This window comes from Ischnura elegans, chromosome 4 (genome assembly GCF_921293095.1).
Source record: "Ischnura elegans chromosome 4, ioIscEleg1.1, whole genome shotgun sequence".
In the NCBI taxonomy this organism is placed as follows: Eukaryota; Metazoa; Arthropoda; class Insecta; order Odonata; family Coenagrionidae; genus Ischnura; species Ischnura elegans.
Window position 1 is genome coordinate 2,968,069 of NC_060249.1, and position 15,798 is coordinate 2,983,866.

A 15,798-nucleotide genomic window follows, 5' to 3' on the forward strand; every position below is an offset into this window, starting at 1 on the left:
CGCTGCCTTCTTTTACTGTTTTACTAGGGATGTAGCTATTTATTCCCGAGGTTACGAGCGAAAGAAAAGCTTTCCAAGTATTCTCAACATTTAACTTTAATACTGATTCTTGAAACTCGGGGAAAGCATTTTTCAGATGACTCTTAAACTCATCAAAATCAGCTCTTTTAAAAATGAAAACTTTACGCTCTTTTTTAAAGTTTACAGCGGTATTTAGAGAAAACTTTGCAGTTACTACCCTGTGGTCACTAATTCCTTCGACAGTGCCAACGTTTACTACCTGATGTGGTATATTTGTCGCTAATAAATCAAGAATATTTTCTCCTCTGTTTGGTGCGGATGCTATTTGAAGCAATGAATTAGATGTAAATGTGTGTAATAAAGCCTCGCAGATCACTTTATCCCTCCCACCAGGAATGAAGCTATAAGTCTCCCAATTTATAGAAGGTACGTTGATATCTCCACCTACAATCAAGTTTCTTTCAGGATACTTGGATGCTACGCTGTTTATTTGATTTTGAAAATCCAACATTGACGTTATATCTGAGTTAAGTGGTCTGTAATACGAACATAATAAAATAGTTTTGAATTTTGGACATTTAATTAAACACCACACAGATTCAACGCTGGTCTCAGTTACGGTTATCGCTTGGCTGACGATTGAATTCCTTACAGCTATAAAAACTCCGCCCCCAACTCGATTAATTCTATCTTTCCGATAAACAGTGAACGATTTTGGGAAGATCTCATTGTCTGAATCATCATCTGTTAGCCAACTTTCTGTTCCAAAAATGACGTTACACTTCGTACTATGAATTAAATGGTGGAATTCGGGAATCTTATTTCTTAAACTACGGCAATTAACCACAGCCACGATAAAAACTTCGGAAGCAGTATTATTGCGATTCGGGAATAATTCTGATTTGCTTTTGTCGAATAGACTATTCACAGGCTCTATACCGCTGATAAATGGAAATGCATGTCTTATTGTCTCACTATCAATATGAATTGAGCCTTGACTGCCTTTGAACGTATTGCTCGACTGACGCTTTTCGTGCTTAAATGTAATACCTGAAACGCTGATTTTTCTTTCTACTACTCTATTCTCATTTCTGGAAGAATTTTTGTCTGTGAAAAGTTTTGAACTTACCCCTTTATTTTTCAACCCACTACTATATCTACACTCTGCCCTGCTCTCTTCTCTAAAAAAGACCTACAGTGCTCAAATATGCTACTCGCTACACGACTAGCCGACTCGGCCGTGTAATGGACTCCCGAACGGTTGAGAGGGATCCGACACGATCGGATTGCCGGCCTAAGGTCCACGAAGGAGGCTCCGATGTCCGTACAGAAACGACGCAGCCTCTGGTTTATGCCTTCCACTCAGCTCCAAACCAGAGAGCCACGATCGATCCTCGGGACAAGACTGCAAATCGAAAGCTCTATGCCGACCCCAATGGTCCCACCCTACCGCTTCACTTCGGCATTCAGATCCCGGAGGGAATCTAGAATTTCCTCAGATCCACGGAAGGTGGCATCATTGACGCCGACATGAGCCACAACCCGCAGTCTGGAGCACTTCGTGCCCCGTACCGCCGCACCAACCGCCTGTGTCACCTGAGGAACACCGCCACCAGGGATGCACCATGATGTTACACGGTCGCTTACACCCTCGCGGTCTGCCCTCTCCCGTAACGGGACCATCACACGACGGACATTGCTACTCCCTAACACTATGATCCCCCCCTTCCCACTCTGACGCCCCTTCCTAGGTGCCGGTTTCGGGGTAGGAGTAGGCACGTCAGGCACCTCGGAGTTTCCATCCGACAGCAACTGGTACCTGTTCGAGACGGGGATAGGATTTGCCTCAGCATCCCCCAAACCCCGTCTTAGAGTGACACTACCACCGTCCCTCCGAGACACGACCCTCCAAACCTCAGATTGACGGGGTGACGTGACCCCGTCATCGAGAGATGGACCTCGAGGAAGGCTCTCGATCGACCAGCCGCTATTTGGGCGAACCCGTGCAGCCCCTGTGGCACGGCGACCTTTCGAAGAACCACCCCTCGGACCATTCCCCTCAGCGGTATCAGCCACCCTTTCAAACTGGGCCCGAAGTTCCCGCACCATCGTCTCCAACGCGGTAATGCGGTCTCCGAGAGCCTCGCATTCACCGGCGTTTTCAACTCCGGCAACGGGTGACCTATTCGAAGGCATCCTATCACTATCGCAACGTAGGGATTCAGAAAAGCTAACCTGACGGGAGATACGCTTAATAGATATTTGAGAGAGAGTAAAACAAACCGATAAACTTACTAGCTTGTCTCTCTTTAATAGATATTTACGCTTAATAGATATTTGAGAGAGAGTAAACCAAACCGATAAACTTACTAACTTGTCTCTTTTTAAACGTAAATAAGGGAATGTAGATAACTGGATATGGATTAAATCGATTAACGGGTTTAAAACTGGAAAACTATATAGTTCCAAGGAGACTAATTAACCCTCATATCGAGCCAAAAGTAGAACGTTATTGTCTTTAAATGACTTCAAAAGCGGTCTGTTCAAGGTAATAATAATAGCGGAGCAAATATGATCATTGACGTGGAAACTTACGTTGCATCATCAAGGTTCGTTATTCGCTTTCACCTTCCGTAGTTAAGTTTATTATGTGGCAAATAGCGGCATGAAAAACGTTTTCTATGGTTAACGTAAACGAAGTATTGGTTTGCCAAAAGTATACCAAGTGCCAAACGTGAAAAATATTATTAAATATTCGTAGAAACATGGTGCATGTATACCGCTATATTGTTCTTATTTATTCAATCAATTTTATAATTTATTTAACTTGGTGGCTATAATGTGGTAGTATTATTACCTTTCCGCTGAGTTACTGCGCATTATAAATGGTTTGTGTGAGCTCGTCTCCCTCATATCCATTGTAACGTAGATTCTTTAATCGAAGTGATCAGCTGACGATATTTGGCCGCCATGTTTTTGTAGGGTGTAGGGCTGGTTGGGGACCCTACATCAAGTAGGGCCCGTTTAGCTCCAAAAACGGCCATATGTAGGGCTTGATTTGGCGTATGTAGCAAGAGATCGGTTTATGTAGGGGCTGATGACGTATCCAGGGTCGGTAGACACTACAGGGTCGGCTATAAGAATACGGGCCTAAGTCTCTCCACATTCACAGCGGATGCAGCCGTCAACTCTCGAGGTCTCTTCACTGTGGCGCACTATTGGGGGGATGAGGGGATAGATCCCCCCCAAAGCCTCAGACAAATAAAAATATATTTTAAAAATATTGTCTAGTTTTGACATATAATAATTGCATCTGCTTAAAGTTAAATTTGCTGTGCCAACATGACGCAAAATGTATTTCCAGGCGTGTCGTTTTTTCTTAATTTCCCAGAGCCCCTGTTGCCTGGGAAAGGAATCGCCACCCCCAAAGCATATGCCTAGTTATGCCACTGTCTCCTCATTCCCACAGGGTTTTCGCAAATTGCAGCACCCAGTCGTAAAGATGTGAATGCTCGAATCACATCCTACGCAATGGAAATTTCTAAACAATCCCTACGGAATGGCTTTGAGGAAGTCTTCTCGGGTTATACACCGGCTTAGATGGCTCATATCGGCCGACGATGCAGAAGAATTATGTCTCAGCATCCTCAAGGCTGAGATAAAATTCCGCAATTCTCACAACCTTTATGGGTGCGTTCAGGAACTGCGCCGGTAAACCATTTTAGGTGATAACCAGCTAGTTTACTATATAATAATTTCTGTGCGCATTTGTTTGTTTTGTATGGTTTGTGTTTTGTTTGCGTTAGCAGAAAATTAAAATTCGAAACGTTAGTTACAGTGGAAATTTTTTATAAGTATCACCAAACTGATTGTTAACCACAAAATATTATTTTTTCCCTTTTAAATAATTTTATTCCATTTTTATTTCACGTGGCTGGTTTTGTTATCTTTTTGATTATTTTTATATTTTAAAGCCAAATATGATTAACTTATTCAGCAACTGAAATAGCTAATTCTAGAACCATTGGAAGATACAGAAAAGACTCGCAGAGCGGTAAATGGATGAGACAGCGTGTGTCTGTTGTTGGATCATCATCGCGTATTTCTGGGTGCACATACTTACGATTCTGCACCAGTCTTTGATTGTTGGAGCGATGCTGTCATTTTTATCATTGGGTTCCAAGTCTTGTCAAGGGCGAGGCATTGGTCCCTTATCTCGAAGCTGATCTCAAGAATTCTGGCGAAACGTAGGCCAGCATTGACCATCTGACCAGGCGTAATGCCCGAGAGGAATTCAACCGCGTACAATTTGACCCCACTCTACATCAACCGAAGATCATAAAACAGCGCTTCTTGTTGACCACGTGGGTTCAACAGCCTAGATTATTTATGAACTTGATGCGTGTACAATGAATAATCGGTGGGGCTTAGTAGTGGAATGCCTTATGTTTTTCGCATCCTAGCAACCCCCGCCACACGCCTATTGAGGTGACTTGTAGTTTCCGTTGACCAGAGTCGATCTGGAAACGTCGGCACCACCGGAAGAGTATCGCTGAGATGTATAAAACCCAAAAGCTTTCAACTATAATGCTAGTTTGTGGATGTCGATGGAATGTAAGGGAAATATTTGACGGGCTGGCCACCAGAGGCGCCCAACTGCTTCCTTTTTAGTTGCGTCCCATTTTTTATTGGCAGTGGTCATGATGAATGTGTAATTTCGTTGCTGGGAAAGCCCGATGCGCCAATAAGGACGGAAATGATGAAGGGTGGGAACGATGGAGGATTGGTGAGTGTGGGTGGGCCAAATGGGTCGGTCGTTTCTGTGGTTCAATTGAGTGAGGCGATCGCGAACGGTCGATAATCGGTCACTGCCTAAGACGGTCACTACCACTGAATTTGAACATTTTACTATTTATGAATAATGCGAATTATTATTCTTAAGGTATTCTTTAAGTATTATTCTTAAGGTAGATTAGCATGCAGTATTTATGAAGTGTTCTGACATTATCCCCTCCCTTCATGGACACTCGATACAATATGAAGCCGATAATAAAGCCGACTCCCTTTCATTCTATCCAAATATCCTATTCTCTGCCTTCCTCCCCTTCGTCTAACACTATTTCCAACATCCCCATCCACACTCATTGCTCGCGCCATTCAAACCTTCTCTCTCCTTCGTATCTCATCAAGGAGCCCTCTCTCCTCGCAGCGATCACTTTATGCCTCCACTAGAGCCACTTGCAACCCTCTTGCAGACGAGCTGATCGTCAACATCTTACGCTTCTCCTACCATCTCCTCAGCGTACACGTTAAAAAGCAGTGGCCATAGTCAACTGCCGTGCCTCATTTCTTGGCCTATGATTGCCCACCCTGATTCTAAATATATGCTTCAGCAAGATGTGGTCTATTCGAAATATTCTTATTGTCCTGGAATTTTCAAAGTGTATTTCGTTTGGTTATGATTTCTAAATTAAGAGTTAGCAACCATAAGTCTGGGTGAACTGTTTTCGGGATTCCCACCGGGTTTATTCTCTCGTAACGGCCAATATTGTTGAAATTCTATTTCGTTTGATATCAACATTCAGCCCTGATGCTGAGCGCCGAGACGGAGCTTGAAACGTGGCCGTTACGAAAGAATTAACCCGGTGGGAATTCCGAGAACAGCTTGCCCACATAATTCGCTGGGAAAGCATCAAATCATATTTCAACCACAAGCATGTTTTCCGTGCAGAATTCCAGTAATCCCTCTTCTCTTTCACTTCGTTAACCTCATTCATGTTCTCCGGTTACACTTCTGTCTTGGCATTCTCCGATGGCAGCGTTCCAATCTCATAAAATAATAAGATTCTCTTCCCCTCTTATCTGATTGACTAAGGCTGTGTGTCAGAATCGAAACTGTGTGGGTAGTTATCTTATTACAGGGTTCACAAGGCTGGAAAGCGTGGTGAATCGTCCGAAGTCATGGAAAAATTGGGTCCAATCCTGCAAATATTTGAAAGTGTTCTCGTTTCGTATGCCGCCTGTAGGGGACGATCCCTGGTCAGCTAGTGTGGTGTTTAGACGCGCGAGGATTACAGGGGAGTGGTCTCGAATCGCTCTGACAAATGAAATATGGTTTCAAACGCATGATTTTCCATTTACTTTTGTAAAATTCATGACGTAAAATCATTTGGTACGAGTACTCGAAACTTCAAAAATTTTGGCTTCTAAATTTCAGGGAAAATGCCAGAGAAAAACGGAAAGGGAAAATTGATGGGAACCGTGGTCAAGGGGCCGAGAAGAACCTCCCGTCGACGTTTGACGATTGAGTTTTTGTCTGCCAAATCAAGAGGAAATATTTTGAGGCCCAATTATTGGTTCTCATTTTTCAGTAGGGGTGGAGGGGGGTTGGGATTTCATGATTACGATGCATGTTTGATTTCGTGGCTGGGAAAGTCCGATTCGTCAATCTAGTCGGAATACATTTACCATGAAAACAATGAATCTTTCACCCCCACGAATCCATATCGCGAATTAATCACGAGGAGGAAGTTTCTCGAATACACGATTTGAATTCAATATACCTTTCCCATATTATTCAATATGCAGTATTCAAGTTCATTGCACCTCAATTCAATAAATGCTTGACCCTTAGGGTCTCCGGTTTTGATCAAAATATCTGTATGTATGCGTATTTACCTCTAGTTAATTAGCCTGCGACCGTTTTGTCTAGTAAGATCAGGCGTGCGCAAGACCACGCGGAAGAAGTGTAAACTTCTACGGCGATATTGAAATGAATATGTTACGAAAGTATTTAGGTTGCTAAAACATTTTCATGAAGCAAATATGTAAAGAACACGAATTTTTCCTTCAAGCATTCTAAGACATTTCTTACGTAGAAAAGAGCGACAACATTCCTTTAATACTTTAATTTTACAATGTTTTTTTCCTTCTTCAATGATTTAATTCATAATACATTAAAATTCATCATCACTGGCCAACAATGCAAAGATTGGTTTGATACAGCTTTCCACTCAATTTTCCTATCATCTTTTCCACATCCTTCTTTACCTGTTCCATGTATTTCATTTGAGGTCTTCCTTATCCATTCTTGCCATCCACTTGTCCCTCGACGATTGTCTTCATCAGGCCATCGTGTCTCAAGATATGGCCAATAAGGTTGTTCCGTTTTCTTATTAAGGTTTTCATGAGGCCTCAAATTTATGGAAGTACGCTTAAGCTTTATGTCTCACCTAAAATGGAGTTCATTCTCACCGTGATACCTGAAGTGCACGTAGTTTATGTTACTGTAGGAGACTCCACTGGGGAGGGGGTTGCAGTTTCCGTGTTACTATGAAACTGGTATCTGCACATTAATTCGCACTCCAACTCTAGTCACTAGTGGCGCAAGGATCGGTGGCTGTCAATGTATTTGGCAACTCAGTATAAAGCACTGCCGTAGTCCAGTGGCTACGGGGTTCGTCTCCTACGTTAATGTACTAAGATTGAGTACTTTTTTCATAATTCCTTTCTAACTTCGCTTTTAAAGAACTCTGCTTTTCACAAATATTTTCACGATATTTGCTGAAATTTTAATTTTTTCTGTGCGAGGGATGTTTTTGTGCTCATGCTGCATGTGATGTTTACCCATTTTTTCTATTTTCATTAAATTATTTCCTTGCTGAATCACTACACATTTTAAAGATATACATGTACTTGGATTCCTTTTATATTGCAATACGGGTTTGTGGACTCTTTTAATTGTAGCCTAGTTTTTGAAACGTTGGAAAGTAAACGTTGAAATCCAGAGAGAGCGAGCCAGGGAGGGAATGGGTGCTTTCTTCCCTCGGAGTTGGGGATCATCATCTTTTCAGCGAGCGGTCACTCCATTGAATGCAAGCCATATGTAACAAGAGGCTCCAGAGATAGCTACGTCTTGTTGGTGAATTTTGCTTTTTCCATCAAGAGAATTATCAGCTTTAATCATCAAATAATGTAGCTTTTCCGGTCATTTTTTTAAGCTCAGTAGGGTTGTTAAAAGTTCACCTAATTACGGAATCCGATTCGAAAACTAGGAGTGAATGGTAAGAATGTGTCCACAATATTATATTGTTACATTAAAAGAAACCAAATACATGTGTATCTTGAAAATACGTCGTATTGCGACACGAAAATGAAATAATTTAAAGGAAGCTTCCGCGTGTAAAAATGGGAAAACATCAGAAGTCGCAAGTGTACAAAATTTTTCTTCCCACAGAATTATAATTTTTAGTAAAATCGTGAAAATAATTGTAAATAGCAGTTTTCTGCGAATGAAAAAGTATAAAGACATTATGAAAAAAATTGCTTCACACGGGAATCGATCATGGAGCTTCAGATTGGTATTCCAGCCACTGGAGCACAGTAGCAAGTTCATATTTTGAAGGGACATTTCTCTTGAAAATACTTAACAGATTTTTTTAACTTTTAAGTTATGTATCAAATATACTTTAAAGTTATGTAATCGAGCTTAAAATAAACGATTACATTCGCCACGTAGCGTATCTCTTCCGGGATAATACGTATCGCTCTATGGTGCGGAAACGTGGACATTAAGGAAAGAAGACGAGAGAAGATTGGAGACATTCGAGATGTGGGTATAGAGAAGAATGGAGAAGGTGAAATGGACGGAGAGGAAAAGGAACGACGAAGTGCTGGATATGGTTGGCGAGGAGAGGCAGCTTTTAGATGAGATACGCAGGAGACGGAAGGTATGGATGGAGTTAGTGGTGAGGGGATGCTGAAAATGGTGTTGGAGGGTAGAATGTTAGGGAAACGAGGGAGGGGAAGGAAAAGAATAGGATTTTTGATAGATTGAAAGGGAATAGGCCTTACAGTGAATTGAAGAAGGTAGCGCTGGAAGGAAAGGGTGGCTCCCAGATCACTTCTTTAATACTCCATGGAAACCTACCTTAATCGGTAGAATACTGTAATAATAATACCCTATCAAACGAATGAAACTTTCCGACCATAGGCAGTTTTAAGAGGTGATTGTTAAGATATGTTTCCCTGAGCTCTGTGCCTCATACATGCCTTGGTAATCTCAGACGATGTAAAACTCCTATCTAATCGTATAGAAACTAGGTCCCTGTGACGTCAAGTGGAGTGGCATCGCACGGGCGCCAATCTGGCTTTTTTCAAATATAGTGAAAATTGACCATTGCCATTCATCTGAACTGGTATTTATAAAACGAAATAATTTGTATATTATGAATACAGTAATGGTGGGTATTGAATCACAATCAATGCCTTTCGTTTTCTTTGATGAAGGAAACTACCCTATTCCATCCCACAGAAGACATTTTTGTTGCCATAGTCTCGTTGTGTGTCGCATTTTAATCAGTTTTCAAAAATGTCCGCAGCGCAGTGATGAATGCAATGCGAACAACTTTTTCTCAATATTTAGCTGTACAATGTATGTAAATTCGAGGAATATAGCATTACAAAGTATGTATTTCATGTATTACATTACACTGAATGTAAGCATCGCTTAAACCCCAAATTATACCTCATTTCCCCGAGAAACCCGTACCACTTTGTCCGTCAGCGACACGAGTGGCGACTTTAGTAAACACATTTTAAAGCGCTTCTGATGACAACACATTTTTTGGGCACACATGAGAATCCTCGTCTGTAATATTCGTGTCCAATCCACTTTGGGGTTTGCCAGAAATACTCCCATGGTTTCCCACTTCATGGATTCTCCACTCCCGCCGGTCGCAATAAATGGCGGCGCACAGTGGTCCCAAATCGAAAAAAGCTGGCCAAAATTAATTACGCCGTTGTTATTATGTATATATTTGACCTAAAGGTCAATTCTTATTGTTTTTGACCCGCTTATTCTGAATTTATAACTATTTTTTATGTATTTGCAATAATTTTATTGCTATTTCACATTTTGTTTAAACAATTAATTTTTTTAACATTGGAATTTGAGATTATACTGGTGATAGTAAATTAAAATTATACATATCATAAAACTGAATTAGTTATTTAAAACATACATAAATGCATATAAAATGACTGCATTGTTTATTTTTGGACAAATTTTGAACAACTTATTTTGAATGAACCAAGAGAACATTTTCTACTTTCTCATATGTTTGATCGTATTTGATACGAAAAATAAGTTAATATTAATTGGAAATTTATATTATAAGTATATTATTAATATTATTGAACTGCATTAATTGTTTAAAAATTATAATATCTAATTCTAATTAAGTAGACAATTTTATAGTTCCTTGTAACGTGCCAATGGATTTGGAAGCAATTTTAAACGGGGTTCCGTATTTCACAAGTTTCAACGGAGGCATTATTACAATCATTGAAATGTTATAAACAATATTTCATAACTCCTATAACTCAAGTTAAACGCCAAATTTATTGATACGCTTGCAATAAGCTCTTTACGAAGTGAGGCATCAATTTAACGAGCACATGATTTGGTACGAAAACTTAAATGAGATTTTCCATTAATTTGGGCTTTTTAATTATCAAAAAAATAAGTTAAAATTTCTCCTTATCTTTCTTAGTCATTGTTACGAAAAAAATTTAAATACATTCATGATAACTATCCGACAAATCCTCATCACAGTCGTCATCCACTCAATTCTTCCAGGATTAATAAACTCTTTACCTCGACTGGTAATTGAAGTAATTTCCTTCTTTGAGCCTTAGAAATACTTGATATCATTGCATCTGAAGTTAGGAGTAATCTTTTAAACAGGTCTTCATTCGTTGCTATCCAGGAAAATTTCCTTGCATGGTGCTCCCTGAATCTTCTTATGTCCTTATTCCTCGCCTCCATTGCCTCCTCGGAAAAGTGGACAATAGGAAGGGCAGCTTCTTTAGATGTCCGTCTTATTGAGGAGCAAGTACTGATGTTTCGTGAAATTGCCAGAAACGATCATGGAAAGGGCTTCTTCGTGGGAGATTTTACTTTGCCTCACATCCTTGGCTCTCCAATTTGATAACACTCGCCGCGCTCTTGAGAGAGTGGTTGTTGTCACCTCATTATTTTCGCCACGAAATCATCACCTTTGCTTCGATAACTCATGGATGCTCTAGTGGCGATGTGCTAGCTCTAAGATCCTCCGTTTTCCTTCTCTAGGCCCTTTCACTGGACTTCTCAAATTGTTTAAATAAAGGCGGAGGAAATTTCAACTTCTCATTTAGGCAGTCAGCGAACTTTCTTCTGAAAAACCTGTAATTTCTTTTTCTTTCCTTCCACCGGCGAAGATAATTTGAGAGAAAAAACACTTCTCCGCAATTTTTTTAGGATAACTTTTGAATTAACGTCCTCATCTAACTCTAACTTGTTGCTCCAGCAATCCAATAAGTATTGGTTTTTAAACGATGCGGACCCTTTTCCACTTTCAAGAAATTTTTCATGCATCTCAAGGCGCGTGAAAATTTTCAGAGTTATCGAACTAAAACACTATGGGCACTCTTCTTCAACCCCACAAGTCTTCTTTAAAAAGTTCGAGGATACTCGACTTTATCAAGACTCGATCTTCACGCTTGAGGAAACTAACTTTCACGTCTTTCGTTTGGCCAAATCTGAGTAAAACTGTGTTTTGGCGAGAAAATTTCGGGCAAGCGATGTCTAGAAGTAATTTTTGGGTTCCACAGTGTGAGGTTCTCGATGCTATTATCTCCATTTTCGAGGAAATATCACATTTGAAAGGTGAAAAGGCTTACTCCGCTCATCCCCGGTGGCCAAAGTGCAATTCATAACAAGTGTACAGAGAGCGGTGGTTGTGTTTTCCCGATGGGCGCAATCAATAGCCTAGGCCTTTTCGGCCGTCGTTTGCCCTGCATGTGGTTGAGGAGGCCGCTAAGGAGGCGACAGAGGGACAATGTGCCGCGTGAGGGCGAAAACTAACCCGTCTAACGGAAGGAAAGGGTGGAGTAGCATTTGAGGGATTCTTTTTTGTTTTGAATGCATTCATGTTTTTGAGGATTACTATAAGTACAGCTGCGAACTTTCGTTCCATAAATATATCCTTCCGCTCGAGTCCTTAAGCAATTTTTATCAGAGCATGGGCACGCGTAAATAAAAGGTAAGGTCAAATGGAAACTATTAATTATAAAACGTTCTACGTATGACAAGAGATGTTTATCCATAGGGTAAATATTTTTTGTAGAAATAAAATATCCAACAATGTTGAATAACACCCATAAATACTGGATTTCCTCGAGCCCTACCACGCGCCAGCCAGGCCGCCGCCCGCGTCAGCGCATTGCATCATTATAGTTAAATCAATGCTGAGGTCGGAGTAGCAACTGGTAGCAAAAATTTTCTTCACTACTGCGTTGCATATACTTTTCCCTTTGTATTGGTGCAAAAGACACCGTGCATTCACGTGCCTTTCTAAACGATATTGTACATTTTATTTGAAAATTCGGGTAAAAAACACTAAAAGTTACAAAATATATATAAAATAGTAAACATAGTAAAATCCGAATAAAATTTATGTCTCACTATGTAATAATGTTTATATTTGTAGTTAAAAATGTTTTTGGCCAAATATATCGCGTAAAGGTTATCCTGATGACGCTGAACTTCCTCAAAATCGACCGATTTCACGCAACTGTGATTTTTACGGTGAATGCTCCATGTTTGACGGATCACTGCAGCCGCTCTGATGAACAAAAATACTAACTTAGTAGTGTATTTTGTAGACCATATCCTGTAGAATCCGAAAATAAGGTTCAAAAATTCCTTGAAAATTTTCGAAAAAACGACTTTTGGCCAGCTTTTTTCGATTTGGGACCACTGTGCGGCGCTCCCGTCGCTAGGACACGAATCAACATACAATACGTATACCCGAAAGAGATGCGCAACGCATTGGATGTAATCGTTAATTGCTCAAACTCAAGCTCGATTAATAAATATTAAACTCAATTTCATATCTAATTGTTTAAAAACGCAGTCAAACCTTTGCGGAAACCTGCCATTCACAACTATGTTCATGATTTTCACTGAAATTTTTAATTCTGTGAGGAAATGTTCTTGTACACTTACGACGTCCATAGGCGGATCCAGGGGGGGGCACGTGCCCCCCCCCCAGACCCTTAAAAATATGATAGATTTTTAATACGGTCCCATTATAATTTCGTTCGTTTAGTATAACAAGGTATCCTTGTGCCCCCCCCTGAACAAAATCCTGGATACGGCCTTGCTTGTGCCCCTCCCAGAAAGAAATCCTGGATCCGCCCCTGACGACGTCTGATGTTTTCTCGAATTTTTTCTGAAAATTTTCACTTCCTTTAAATTATTTCATTTTCGTGTCGCAACACAACGTGTTTTCATGATACACGTGCATTTGGTTTCCTTTTATGATGCAATATGATATTTTGGACTCATTATCACCATTCATGCATAGTTTTCAAATCGGATTTCGTTATCAAATGAACTTTTAATGCCCTCAGGAGCGGAAAAAAACGACCGAAGAACGCCGAACAAAGGCATCGGAGCAATACAAGAAAAATGATCGGCATATTTTTTTACATTTTCTCGGCAACTATGGAAACAAACAAAAACCGACATTTGTATTCTTAAATTACAAAGCAAAATAGTAGCAAATACAATTACACAAAAGGAAAACAAAATAATTAAATATAAATATGATTTATCTGTAAAAATATTTTATGGCAATTTTATGCACGTCACAGTGAGGTTACGTCAAAATATGTTTGTCGCAGAAATTACCTAGTTCTTTAATAATGAAAATCATTCCTTTCGTCATTCTCCTTATTTCTTCTCGTATTCTTATTCTATGGCTAATCCATTTTTTATATTCTACTGATATAATGTAAGATACAATGGAATATAATACCCCTGACATTTGCAAAGATAATATAGCATAATTTTTACATATAATTTTACCGATATTTTACCTATGAAGCGGTGTTTGCACCCACGCCGGATTTTAACCGATCAAACGATTCTTTTCTTGGTTGTTGTAATAATAATAATAAATCGACTTTATTGGGTGAGATTGGAACTAGAAAGTCGCATCTTTTATCAAACCCCTTGTCGTACATTAAATTAATGCCGTTGAATACATTGTCAAGTTGCTCTTGGAATTTAATGCACTCAATTATGACAGAAGAGACATAGAAGTACGGTTTTCAATCAAAAAAACAAAATTATATGTTAGCAAAGTTATCATTTACCGAGTGTAAACAAATGTGAAAAAGCGTGGGAAAAACTTATGGATAATGATTTTCGTCCTGATTGGAAAAAAACCCAATGCAGGAAAACGCCCACACATGAAGGGGGGCGAGAAAAACCTGCGCGAAAACCTGCTGAGTAAAAGAGAAACCGAGATACCTAAGAGAAAAACAATCTACGTCGTACGAACTTCATGGCGTGATTTTTCTGGCGTTCCGTCAAGAGTTCGTCGCCATGAGCTTAATATTAAATTAGATAGAAAATATTGGCTTTGTTCAGCTTTTCCATGATTAAATAATACTTAAATGAACTTGAACAACCATGGCTTGCCCCCGTGTACGAGAGGATTTTTTTTGGAAATGAAATCGAGAGAGAAGAGTATGACAATGAAGTTTTACGGCATGGATATACGATTGCGGAAGTATGTACGTATTTGGTAAAAATACGTGGAAATCAAGCAATCACTGATGTGCGAACTTCAAAGTTGATTCATTGGCGTTCGGTTAATTTAATGGGGAATAAAATAATTGGAGGTGCTGGGATTTGAACCCAGGACCTTCTGCATGCGAAGCAGACACTCTACCACTGAGTTACATCCCCTCATCCTTGTATTGACTAATTGTAAGGAGTCATTCCTGACCTAATTATTATTATTATAGTATTCTCCCCTATGAAAAAATTGTATAAAACCTGTATAAAATTATATAAAAATTTTGTATACATTCTGTATAGAATAATATACAAGTTGTATACAGTCTCTATACAGATTGTATAAAATCTCTATACAGATTTTATACAGTCTGTATACGTTATATACAAAAATGAGTGTATACAATTTGTATAAAAATATACATTTTTGCATTTTTACATTTTTATACAGGCTGTATAAGAATTGTATATGGGCTGTATACAATTTTATACGAGCTGAATAAGAATTGCATACGGGTTGTATAAAACAAGACCTACCATATGAAAAAATTGTATAAAACCTGTATAAAATTTTTGTATACATTCTGTATAGAATGTATACAAAAATACAGATGTTATACAGTCTGTATACAAGTTATATACAAAAATGAGTGTACAAATACAATTTGTATAAAAATATGCATTTTTACACAAATTACATACACGCTGTATTAGAATTGTACATGGGCTGTATAAGAATTAAACATGGGCAGCATAAGAATTGTACATGGGCTGTATAAGAATTGTATACGGACTGTATGATAGAAGACCTAGGAATACCTCATCCAAAATAGGTGGAGTAATACTATCCATTTTCTTCCTCATTTCATCTCAGGTCCTAAAGAAACACTCATAAAAATTATTCCAACAGACCATTTCCCTTACCACACTTCCTCTAGGAACCCACATGCATACAAAGGCATAAATAAAAATGGAGTGAATGCTGTCCAAAATATAACATTATAATCCTTTACACATTGTTAAACTGAAAACTAACCAACCATTCAATACCAGATTTTTAAATGATAAATAGGGGATTCTCAAGTTAAACAGTGGAAATTAAGAATAGCATGTAATTAATTCAAAGTAAAACATCATTTACTCATAAA

At 39.2% G+C, this 15,798-nt stretch overlaps 1 non-coding gene across 1 annotated transcript; it reads right to left on the reverse strand.

The window, feature by feature from the left end:
• Positions 1-14,749: 14,749 nt before the first annotated feature.
• Trnaa-cgc lies at positions 14,750-14,821 on the reverse strand. Its single transcript has one exon. It is a non-coding gene; the product is annotated as a tRNA-Ala (tRNA).
• Between the last annotated feature and the right edge of the window lie 977 nt (positions 14,822-15,798).